Here is a 12,747-nt window from a genome sequence, read left to right as displayed (position 1 = left end):
CAGGAGGGTCTGGTCCACAGCTGCATGTTGAATATTTTCATCTGTGGACCAGCCCCTAAATGAGGACTTTCCAGCTTGCAACCCACCAAGCCAAAATGCCAAATGCCTGACACCACTTTACATTGTGGCTTGCCAGTTGCTTGACAAGTCCAAGAAATATTTATTTAGTTCTGTTTCTATTTATTTATTTATTTATTTATTTATTTATTTATTTATTTATTTTCTATTTATTTAGTTCTATTTTTCTATATGAAAAATAACATTTTTCATATGCATTTTAGTCAAATATATGCATTTTTTTTTTGCAAGGAATTTCCTTTAATGCAATGATTCATTTTACACAATTTTAACTGATTTCTGTGCACACCTTTCCCTGGTATATTAATTTTTGCGACAACCACCTCCTTATCTACTCATTTAACATTCATTTTTTTAAAAAAATTGGAGAGCTGTGTTGAAAAATTCAGAGAAGTGAGAAGCATGAAGGCTAGCCGCATTTTGTTTTCAGACTTGTCAATTCGGTAGCTTTGCATTCAGATGCAAACTTGATGAATTACCAACAAACCCAGGAGTGGGCATTTTAGAATTTAAGGAAAGTGAAACTAGCATTTTACACCAGAAGCAGAAATTGCTGAGCCTACCCCCCAAGTGGAAATTGTACTGATCGCTGCATAGTGTGTTTTTTTTGGGGGGGGGGATGTGCCTTTATCTAAGTGATGAGCCAAAGCTCAGTCTTCGCAGAGTCAATATGAGGTTGGAAGAAAGGCACATTGCCAGGCACCAGAGGAGGAAAAAGCACAGCTACAGTAGACATCCATTTTGTTGTAGGAGGCATAAAAGACCTTTTCAGGTTTTATTGTTATTTTTGGAGAAAGCGGAGCACGGGGGCTTGGGGAGTGCAAGGATGTGGTGGTGAAACTTCAAACAGGAAGCAAACGATGTACTGAAAAAGTCACATTTTAATTGTATAAATATGAAATAACATGAGCATAACAAAGGAACGGCGTCTGCATCCAAGAGAAATAAAAGAGCAGGCTTCAGCCATGGAAAAACCCAGGATTGCTGACATAAGACCTGATTCAGCTGAGCCCTTAGAACTTTGGAACTTTTGAGGGCTTGTTTACATCACGGAGACCCTTAGCTTGTATTCCCCTCTCTCAACCCAAGCAAGGAATCCCAATGTGCTCCAGCCACATACATATCCATCTTGGAGTCACTCCCAGGTCACCTGCTTCTCTAGGAAACCACAAACTCTGTCCCAGAGATAACAGCCCCTCTCTCACACACACAATCCCCTAATGGGGAGCAAACCAGAAATGAGACTCAAGAGCACCTAGTAGATAATTGCTGTTGACATGTACATACCAGTGTTCGAAACTCCCATTGTTCCAGGAGCATTTTGCGACAGGGAATTTCATTAGTGTGAGCTGCTTCTGAGCTAAGGGTACAGTACTGCGCGTAAGATTTCAGATTAAAACTGAAGAGTGGAAGGTAAAGAGAACCTTTTACTGCCTCCCCACTTCCAACTACTCTCTGAAGCCTGGAGAAGAGACCCTCTTAAGAATATTAGGGGATGGGTGGGCAGGGGAAGGACTAGGCCATGTGAAAAATGAACGTAAGATTTTAGCTGCAGTTCATTCATTTTCAGCTTTGTTTTCTTGTTATAAAAAAGTCCACCTAGATATTCCGTTATTGCACCCATAACCTAAGCTTAAGGCATAGCTGTCAACTTACAGATTTGAAAATAAGGGACCAGCAGCCTCAAAAATAAGGGATCAGCAGCCAAAATAAGGGATTTTCCGGGCACAGGTATGTGCAACTTCTGAGCCCCTCTGAGCCAAAGGCAGAAAGCCCAGCCAGCAGCCAAATGAAGCCTCATCAATAAGGGACAGCAGCGGGACATGGTGCTGGGATAAGGGACTGTCCCGCCAAATAAGGGACACTTGACAGTTATGGCTTAAGGTGACATTTAGCTCCTAGCTTTCATATCTCAGTTTCTAACACTGGTACATCCATACATCCTTTTATTTGCAAGCCACCTTTCCATGGTTAAAACCATGCTCAAGGTAGCTTGCAACATGAAAAAACACACCAAACACAAGAGCCTTTTCACAGACACTCCCCAATTTTTTTGAGCATCAGCAGAACTGTGAAACACAGCCCCCTCCTTTATGCAAACCAAGAAGTGATATTCGCAGGAAACGGATATTCAGCAAAGAACCATTGTGGCTTCCTTCTAAGATCCCTTGTGTACTAGCCTGGTTCCCCCTTTCTGTTTGGTGAGGCTGTCAGGACACCTTGGGGGACATGAGTTATCACTTTGGCACCACGTAGGATTAACAGAGAGCCAGGACACCATGTTGGGAGAGGTGAAACATTATTTTCTGGCTTGCCACCTACTTTTTGCATGTACAGCTAACACAACAGGGCGCTGCTAGAGATTTCTCATGGGAAAGTATGCAAAAAGGACTCTGGAAACCAAATAGCCCTGATTACACACCTAGTTGCATTGATTCAGTGTCCCTAGAGCCAGCCTTGTTTGGGTTTGTTCATAGTTTAATTTTGATTTTTGCTTGTTCTCTAGCTCCAAGAAGCTCCAGCATGCAAGTCAAAGTATTGCTCTTCTTAGCAAAGTCAGAAAGATGAACAAAAGTAAATCTACACTGGAACAAGTTCAAGGGGAAGGATGCTCTTAAGAGATGCAATATTCTGTAGAAGGATCCAGCCCCCCTTTTTGCAATATATCGCAACATATCATTACTCTGGTTTTATCCTCTTCCATTTGGCAAAGGCTCACCCCTTTCCCCTTCTCCGTTCCTCACAGAGCAAAAGAAGAAGAAGCCAAATGTGGCTCCATTTCAAATAGTTTCAAACCGTGCCAGCAGCAATAATAAATAACTGAGGAGTCTCACAATTGATTTAGCTTACCCAAAACTTCGAAAGAATTCTTTTAAAAAGAAAAACACACACACACTAAATGGTCCCAAACCCTCAAGGATGGCACCAGGAAATATGCATTTTTCAGGGTCTCCTCTTGTAGTAAAATAAATAGAATGATAGGAGAGGTAGGTAGCCACATAGAAAGATACTGGTAAGCATTTCAGATAAACTTGTTTTTTTTAGGGCAGCTGGAAATAAAGGATTCAGATACATGATAGATATTATTGATGTCGCCACTTTGCATAGTGCTTTACAACGTAATAGCATGGCAGAATTATAGTCAGTGGTGACTGGGACTGGCAGAGCAGCAGTCAGGAAGACCAATGGTATATAATTGTTTCATTTTGTATTTTTATGCCCCGTGATCTCTGGATGAAGGTTGGTATACAAATATAAATGAATGAAAAAGAAAGAAAGAAAGAAAGAAAGAAAGAAAGAAAGAAAGAAAGAAAGAAAGAAAGAAAATGGTGCTCTTAGGGAATGCCAATGCCACCTCTCTCTTTTCAAGCAGGTCTAAAAACCTTATCTTTTTCAATGGAAATACAGTGGTACCTCGGGTTAAGAACTTAATTTGTTCTGGAGGTCTGTTCTTAACTTGAAATTGTTCTTAACCTGAAGCACCACTTTAGCTAATGGGGCCTCCCGCTGCCGTTGCGCCACCTCTCCATGATTTCTGTTCTCATCCTGAAGCAAAGTTCTTAACCTGAGGTAATATTTCTGGTTTATCGGAGTCTGTAACCCGAAACGTATGTAACCCAAGGTACCACTGTAATTGAGTCTGGTCTGATTTGAAACAAAGACACTGATACCCCAAAACCTCTCAGCATTGCTTATGTATTTCAAAATATGTGCACCCCTTTTCTTTATAAACTCTCTCTAACACAACAAAATGATAAAACGTGTAACAAACACAATGCGAAGCTGACTAAAATCGAAGTCATACATTAAAATCAAAGGGTAGGATAAGGCAATTCAGTATAACAACAAGGAGGCAGAACTTTCGCCCACACTAAAATCTCAGCGAGATTTAAGGGTTTTAGAAGCTTTCAGGCTGGGGGAGTCAAACCTCTCTGGGAAGGAATTTCCGTAGCGTGGGTTCTGCAGTAGAGAACAATTGCAAGTTCTCCAAGTCAGGGGTTAGCATGTACACCACAAGTCCTTCTACAACATGGTGGGCAGACTTCATGCTTGCAGGATCCTATTATTATTATTATTATTATTATTATTATTATTATTATTATTATTGCCTCAATTTCCATCAACCGGGGCAGATGCAAAACAGTTACACTTAAAATAATTTCCGGGCCCTTCCACATAAAAATCCACTCCTGGTTACTGTGTTTTCTTCATTTCATCAGTATCATGTGTGTGTGTGTGTGTGTGAGAGAGATTTTGTTAAACAATTAGGAGCCAGAAATCCTTCTCAATCTGCTGCAAATCACCTAGAGATCTATCAGTAGACCCAGATCTACCCTGTGTCCATTTCTGTTCTAAATTTCCAATCCTCATTGGCCTGTTGTGAGTATTCTGCCAATCATAGGATTTTTTATTTCTTATTTCAAAAAGCCATCAGCAGCTCCCACATCCTTGTTTCATGCACACACTCTTCACCACATTGAACTGAAACATTTGCTTATACACAGAATCTTCCGTAAAGGTCCGCAGGGCCAAAGATAACACAAAATATTCTCCTCCCAAAGCCTTGCAAATGGCTAAGGCTGACAGAAAGCAGATCGAGAATTTAGAAAGTGGCTTTTGAAGTAATCCTGTATTTTCAAATGGACACTTATAAAGAAATTCATCTAGGCACTTGGGAAATACTGAAGGGTAAAACCACCCCCACAGTCAAGTGCTTGGCTAACCATCATAAAGCTTTATGCCTTCAGGAGTTATGACTTGGTAAAACTGCATTTGTATCTCTGTTTGATTCTGCATTTAAATGCTGGCAGTCCAACACTGGAACTGCATCCAACGTTAGGAACCCACACAGAGAGCTGAGCAAAACAGAAGTGATGGCAAGACCAGAAAATAAATGTCAGGAAAACACAGCAATTAAAAATACCGCTGCAGCTATATGCCAAAGAACGAGTGAAGCAAACAGAGGAGCATTTCCTTCCAAAATGAGGGTGGTAGGCTGTTACCTCCCACTACGATGTTGCCCAATACTCTTCTGCCCCCCACCCTCCACTGTTAGCACTGATTCCTGTCTCCAATTCTCATTCCCGCCCTTTACAAATACTGTTTAGGAGCCCACTGTCTTGGCTTGGGAAACAGCCCAACACTGATGGATAGACCAGCCTAGGTGGGCCAGCCTCAGCAAACTGATTTGGGGCTTCCTCTGAATTGTTAAAAATGAGAAAAAGTGAGCCAAGTAGACTGGCCCAGCCCTGAAGGGAGGAGTGGCGGGCTAAGGTTTAGGAGAAGGAAGAAAAGGCTCCCACACAATTTGGTACATCCTTGGAACAGCAATGGGTCCAAGATGACCATGCTAGATGAGTTAAGGGGCAAATTGTTGAGAGCTAAACCTGCCTTTTCCATACCCTGCAAGTGTCCTGGCAAAACTAGAACATCCGGTTTTTTCTCACGCAATTTCATGCTGTTATTTCCCTCTAAGAAAGCATTGTTTTGGGTTTGTGATCTTGTGCAGCATCCCAAAATGCATTATTTGGGCATCATTCCTGAAAAAAACCCACATTTTTTTTGGGGGGGGGGAATCACAGCATGAAATTGCACAAGATCATGACACCCAAAATGGCCACCCTTCTCCTGCAAGAAAAAATAAATATGGCATCCCAGAGTTTGCCTTTGGTGCACTTTCCATTATTTGGAGTTTGGCATTACAGTCGGCTCGTCTGTCATGCATATATAGGCATCTATCCTCACGAAGTGCTGTAGGACAGGAAGCCAGTCTGTAGTTAGTGAGCTTGGCGTCAACAAGGCCTACTCTAAGTAGCAAAGCCTGCATGGTGGAAGGAATGGCAAGTAAGCCATTCTGAGCACTCCATGTGAGGAAACCATGGATGCATAGACTGGCTCAAAGAGGGGTTAAAAGGCGGTTTCCACAAACTCCTCACCCTTCCAAGGCATGTCTGTGGGTGAAGCAAGGATTTTAGTCTGCCTTAGTGAAGTGGAAAAGTACACAAAGGAATGGATATTAACACAAATGACAAGGACTCACGTGGTCCTAGAGGACTGAGAAAATGGTGCCAGAACTCCACACCCAACCCTACTGCTCTGCCAACCCTCATAAAAGATACTGCTCCATTGAACCACCAGTGCTTGGGGTAAAGAGAGACACCATCATCCCCAAGAGATGCTGTAGTTCTTTCCCTTGCGGTGAAAAGACAAGACATGCATTTGAGAGAACCATTCACTGGTTCAACTGGTGGTCGTATGCCTTCCCTGCTAAATGCACTGCCCACACCTAAGCCTCCATTTTCTCTTCCTCCACTTGGAGAAAATCAACAAAGTGCCTTGTAGAGGCTCAACTACTTTCTTTCATATTCTGGATCAAGCTTACCTCAAGATGCTCTGTGTTCCAGTCTGCTATGAGGCAATAGTCTCTCCTTTGGTAAAGCCAGACTCCACAAGAAAGGAAGAAGTGGTTTAGCTTCCACTTGACCCAACCACCCAGCTGTCAGGTATTAAAATTAACCTTCCTTCCCCAGCTGAAGGAAGATGAGGAGGCAACAGGGGATCCTGAGCAGGCAAAGACCAAACTGACAGCTGAATTCAATTCACTGGCTTTCACTATTGTCTTTTCAGGTGTGCTTGTAGACTAGTGAAGGGCCTTGTGGTGAGTCCTCTTTATGTATCTTTCTTTACATTTGACTAGGCCCAAGACATTTTGAAGCCTGGGGGTAAGGCCAAGATGATAATAATAATAATAATAATTTATTATTTGTACCCCGCCCATCTGGCTGGGTTTCCCCAGCCACTCTGGGCGGCTTCCATAAAAACCAGAAATACACTAAAATATCACAGATTAAAAACTTCCCTGAACAGGGCTGCTCCCCTCCTCCTTCTACGTAATATGGAAAGCTGACTGGATGAGCGACTGGATATTACTTAAATGCTGGCAACAGGAGAGTGTCTTTGATCACACCTGAGGGCAGCTAGCTAATTATGGAGGAACAGCAGAGGTCACATGACACACCCTTCCACAGAAGGCTGCAGGTGGGGTGAGGAAACACATTCCCCCGATTTGTTGAAGTCACCACATTCTTCCTTCTGGTGAGGACAGCCCTGGTACTAGTCTAGAACAGGGTTTCTCAAACTTGGGTCACCACCTTTTTTTGGACTACACTTCCCATCAACCCTGACTGCTGGTCTAGCTGGCTAGGGATGATGGGAGCTGTAGTCCAAAAACAGCTTGGGAAATCCTGGTCTAGGAGGATTCCAGACTATACAGGCAAGCCGCAGCAAAGGCAACTCCAGCCCCAGGAAGCAAACAACGAGCCTTATAGCCAGGAAGGAAGCAGAAATGGTGGGGTGGAAAGACAAAACAGCGCTAAGCAGGACAGAAGCTGGCAGGAAACCAGAAGCCACAACTCATCACAAGGGCCATAGCAGCAGATGAGAATTTAAACAGAAACTTTGCTGGCCATTGGAGCCATGCCAGATGGGAACTCTAATGCTTTTTTGTGGGGCTCTGCTCAAGGGCAATGCATTTTAAGGAGTTTAAGCACTCTTCTGCCTGATGGATAAATTCTCCTTTTCCATATGGGCAGAACTCTGTTTTATAAATTTCTAAGTATGAAGACAGCAAATAGGCTTTCACTACCTGCATTGCATATAAAGGTGGGGAGGAGAGGGAAAGCCCTTTGGCTCATCCCGTTTTCAATATTAAGTTTTGCTTTATATTGCAACTACAAATGGGAAGGAGAAGACCAAAATTCAATGTGCATAAATGTTTGCCGTGTGTCAGCAGCTGAAATGAACCAGAATTTTGTTGTGGGTGCTAAAGGGGCAAATGAAGGATCTAAAGGCGCTTCCAAACTAGATGTTTAATCTGGAATAGACACTACCATTTGGTTTTAAGGGGCACGTGCATGTTGTTTCTACTGCTGTTGTTGTTGCTGCGACTACAGAAAATCTGAGCTCTTTCTAGGCATGCTAGCATTCATTGCTTGAGGCAGCCATCACCCTCTGCCTAATAGTGAGGCAGGTCTATGCAGAGGTGACTTGCCCAACACCCAGTGGTTGCAATGTTCAACAGAGAAGTTCCAAGCTTGACTGAGTAGCATCAGAAAAGGTGTGTTGTGGGGTGCGGGAAAGTGATGGGGGTCAGCTGACATCATCATAATTATTATTATTATGGCAAAGCAAGAAATTCACTGTCTTTGGTAGTGATGCCCTTGGCTCTCCTTCCCAGTCCATTCTGAATGTCCAAACAGATAGTCCAGATTGCTGTTAGTGTATAGATCATATGGTGACAAACACAGAAATAAGTAATATTATGGTTGCTAGACTTACTTGGCTTCACTTATAAGAAAAACATACAGAGCTGCAACTGCAGAAAGGGAAATAAAAGAATTGGAGGTTATGTATATGGATTTCAAGCAAGAATGTAGTTCAGTGCCTCACGATATCTTAGGGGAAGTAATATATTAGGTTGGCTTGGAAAGAAGCACAAGCAAACAGTTCCAGAGAAACCCCACCCCAAAAAACCAATTTGCAGAAAGAAGGTCATGATAAACAAATAATTACAGATAAGCAACTTCGTATGTCTCACTTATTTTAAAAAATGTGTTCCCCGCATTGCCAGTACACACAACTCTTGTTATGTCCTCTTTAATCCTCCAAAAATGAAGCTGGATCCTGTGTTAATGATTAAGCAGAGGCAAACTTTAGCAGAAAGAATGTTAAATTCCAGGAGTAAAGTTTAGGAAAACATTTGGGTTCAGTTTTCCACAACTAGAAGAAGAGAAGAAGAGTTTTGGATTTGATATCCCGCTTTATCACTACCCTAAGAAGTCTCAAAGTGGCTAACAATCTCCTTTCCCTTCCTCCCCCACAACAAACACTCTGTGAGGTGAGTGAGGCTGAGAGACTTCAGAGAAGTGTGACTAGCCCAAGGTCACCCAGCAGCTGCATGTGGAGGAGTGGAGATGCGAACTAGCTACATGCTAGTCGACAGGCCTTTTGGAGTTGCTTTTTTTGCAGCGTCTTCCTTACACAAGGTAACTATCAGACATGTACCAATGTCACAGCATTTTCCTGAGTGCAGCTAATCTTGGCAGTGTTACGATTTGTCCAGGATGAGTATTGTGCATACTCAGAAATTCACATTTGATGGCCAAATAGAGGGCCAGGCTCTCACATCTGAGCAGGCAGCATCAGCACGAAGATCACAGTGGCCAGTCTTTTGCAGGGAAACAGCTTCAGTGTGAGGTCACAACTAATTATGATGTCAGCATGAAGTCACAGTTTCTTTCAAGCAGGCTGTATCAGCAAGAGATCACAATAATCACATGATCCTTCAAGCGGACAGAATAAGCCCAGTCGTGGATGGTGCCCAATGTGGCTGGTGGGGCGGAGAAACCAACAGATGGAACTGGTGCCAAAGAGCCAACTAATTTTGGTTTTGCGCCCATCCTCCTCCCTGTTGAGTTCTACAATGGCAACTAAAGAGGAGAAAGCTGACAGGGAGCACGACCGCCCCCTGGGCTGGACTAAGTAAGGCAGGTTGGGACTGACTGAAGGCAGATTGGGGTTGGAGGGATGGTGCCCCACTTGCACCAATGGACCAGCCTCCACTGGAATGAGCATGAGATCAACTAAACAGTCTACCAGATATTTAGGGATTGGAAATCCAGTGTTGTGCATCTTTCCTTTATCACCCATGTCCCATGACTTCTGAGACCCTTGTGTTGATCTCAAGATGCTAGTGTGAAGCCCCGTTGACTAACGTTGAGCTACAGTACAATAATGAGAGAATTAAAATAATTAGATGGGCCAGTAGGTTGTCCTTTGCTATTGAAGGATTGGTCAACCCAATATGGGAAATCCATAGCTGCTGCCGCCCAACATCTCTCCCTGCCCAGACTCCATTATTTCCCTGGTAACATGGCAGCCAGTGAATTTGAAGTAGTGCGAGAGGACACGGAATGCAGTTGTGTCATGTCAATCAATCATTTATTTTGCTAAGAACACTGAGGAAACCTGAAGTACGGTACTTAACCCCTAAAGTTGTTGGTTGCTTAAGTGAACTTTTAGGGACTAGAAATACAATCAATGAGGTTTTCATGATTTTCTGGATGTCTCTCATACATACCAAAATACAATAACTTTCACAAAAAGCAGGAGTCCATAAGGAAAAAAGAAATGACCACCAAACGCATCTCATTTTCTTAACCTTAAAACTACTTCTTAGCTGGATTAAGTTCAGGAAAAATATATAGATCACTTCACATTTATTTCTTTCAGTCAGTTTGCCCATGCAAATATTTAGCATCATTTATTCAGTATGGAATTTTCGGTCGTTTCTGTGATTGATGAATTCAAGGAAATAGATATTTCTGTTCCTTAGTTACTTTTCAGAATGTTCTGGTTAATTCTCTTGCCAGTTTTCCTGAGCCAGGAGGCAGCGAATGAGCTGTGTTGGATGCTGGATGCCGGGGTTTGTTTTTCATGCCCACAAATGTGCAGAATGGTGAGGAGCAGGCTACCACAACTCCACCCTGTAACTATTTCAAGGCCTGACATTGTTCTTCAAGCGGGACATCTTATTTGTCAAAGGAGTTGTCATCCCCTCCCCCTTCACCCTTCTATTCTCATTGCACAGGGAGACCCTGGCTAACAGCTTTGAGATTGCTACAGAGGGGTGTGGGGTGTGTGTGGGGGTGTAAACATGCCTAATTATTACTGGGCCCTCATCAAATTCACTGCTCAAAGTTTTGTACACCTGGCTAAGCATCAACTTACAGAAGGCAAGGGAAAGCAAAGGATGGGTTCTAACATTTGTTGCTAAGAGGACCAGCAACATGCAAACATTTATTTTAAACACTGAAAGTATGGGGGCCATTGTGCACTCCACACCAGTAGCCCTGCTGGTGCATCCTCAATAATGAGCTGCAATAATTTCTCCATTATGCTTCATTCCATTTCCCCTCCCGCCAGGTTTTCCATTCTCCCTTTCCCCAATAGTCAGCTCATTCTGTGGCCAATGAACATGCTCAGTCATCACTGGGTTGTTTTGGACATTCTCCCCTTATTTTCTAAAGTATTTTGTTCTTTTGCAAACCTTGGAGTTCACTTAAACTTGCTGATACCTCCATCCAATCCATTGCTGATGCTGTTTTTGGCTTCATAAGAATCTACATTTATTTCCCAACTCTGGAAATAGAGAGAATGATGAGGTGGTAGAAAAGATTGCACTACTTCAGGCTATAGGTGGGGCATTCTGATTTTAATCTCTTCTCTGCATTAAATAAATGTCTTGCAGACAGAAAACCAGACCAGCTGTTGCTGTTTTTATCCTCTTTTACAGTGTGTGTGTTTTTAACATGGAGGATTGAATATGTAAACATCTACCTGCACTTTGAAGCAGTTCAGTCCATTAATCTGGAAATGCTATCCTATTGTATTCTACCATGAGATAGTTAAAAATGAAGGGTAGTCTGGAGATATTATTAAGAAACAAACAATAAATAAAAAATCAACTTCTGGCTTTGGACTATGCCAGCATCTTCTCTTGGAAATATGAAAATGACAATGGTCATATCTGTTTCTCTCAAGTGGGCGTCCTTTCAAAATATAGGTCTTGATCTGGAGAGATTTTGCAGCTTTATCTCCCTAAGCTTTTCAAGCAACCATTAAACTGAAAAGCAACACGAGTTCCTGGCATTGTCTATGGGAGATTATATTCTCCTCTGCTCCAAATAACTGGTGACCTCTGAAGCCTCAAGACGCCACAGTGAGGCAAAGGAGATCACAAGGAGAAGCGACGGTAAGTGGTGATGAAAACAGCTGGTGGTGAGGTTAGGAGAGACATCTGAGGAGGGATGATCAAAATGACTGTTCTGAGCTCCCAGCTGCATGCAAGGGCACCAAAGAAACAAAAACACATTGGCAATGTTGACGGGAAGGGCAGAGGTTGGGGGAGCAGCTGGCAATGCAACGACTGGTGGTAAAATTGGAGACACAAGCCGCTGGAGGAAAATGTTTTGTTTTTTTAATGGTCCACGTACAAAGTATTGGAGCCTCAGCTTCAGGATCTGTCCTTCCAGTGAGCACTCAGGGCTGATTTCCTTAAGGATGGATAGGTTTGATCTTCTTGCAGTCCATGGGACTCTCGAGAGTCTCCTCCAGCACCAGAATTCAAAAGCATCAATTCATTACTTGGCTAAATAACTGCATTGCAAAATTCAGACAAGCTTGAATTTCAATGGCTGTCTGTATTTTGTTTCACGCATTTTTTAAGGAAAGTGTGGATTAGTTAGGTTCACCTTTAAATGTGAACAGATTCAGATTTATCCCCCATCCTTAACGATGGATGAAGGTTTTGTGCATCTATTGCTAGCTGGACAGGGAATGGCAGGGAATGGCAAATGGAAGCTGCTGCATGCATGATTTCTCTCTGCATGGGATTGCATGTTCTTGTCAGTAATTTAGTCTTCTTCTGCAGGGCAAAGAAATACAATGTACTTTTCAGTCGCAAGTTTCTTAAAAGCAGAGGACAATAAAACAGAGGAATAAGAACAAGAATAATAAAAACACTGACAATCCCAGTGAGAAAAACCTAACAGGAGAAATGAAAATAGCACCTGCCAGCTGTTGGTGTGAGAGAGAAGAGGGATGGATTTA

At 42.7% G+C, this 12,747-nt stretch overlaps 2 long non-coding RNA genes across 2 annotated transcripts in view; both read left to right on the top strand.

Moving 5' to 3' along the window:
• The window catches only part of LOC309341641, a 63,725-nt gene that overhangs the window by 26,928 nt on the left and 24,050 nt on the right, over window positions 1–12,747 (top strand). The gene's annotated exons all lie outside the window — the stretch shown is intronic.
• LOC309341668 lies at window positions 8,002–10,764 on the top strand. Its single transcript, XR_014156517.1, has 3 exons — window positions 8,002–8,194; window positions 8,975–9,122; window positions 10,509–10,764. It is a non-coding gene; the product is annotated as an uncharacterized lncRNA (long non-coding RNA).

Source organism: Podarcis erhardii, assembly GCF_964252035.2.
Source record: "Podarcis erhardii genome assembly, chromosome: 5".
In the NCBI taxonomy this organism is placed as follows: Eukaryota; Metazoa; Chordata; class Lepidosauria; order Squamata; family Lacertidae; genus Podarcis; species Podarcis erhardii.
This window is presented reverse-complemented; position numbering and strand designations above follow the sequence as displayed.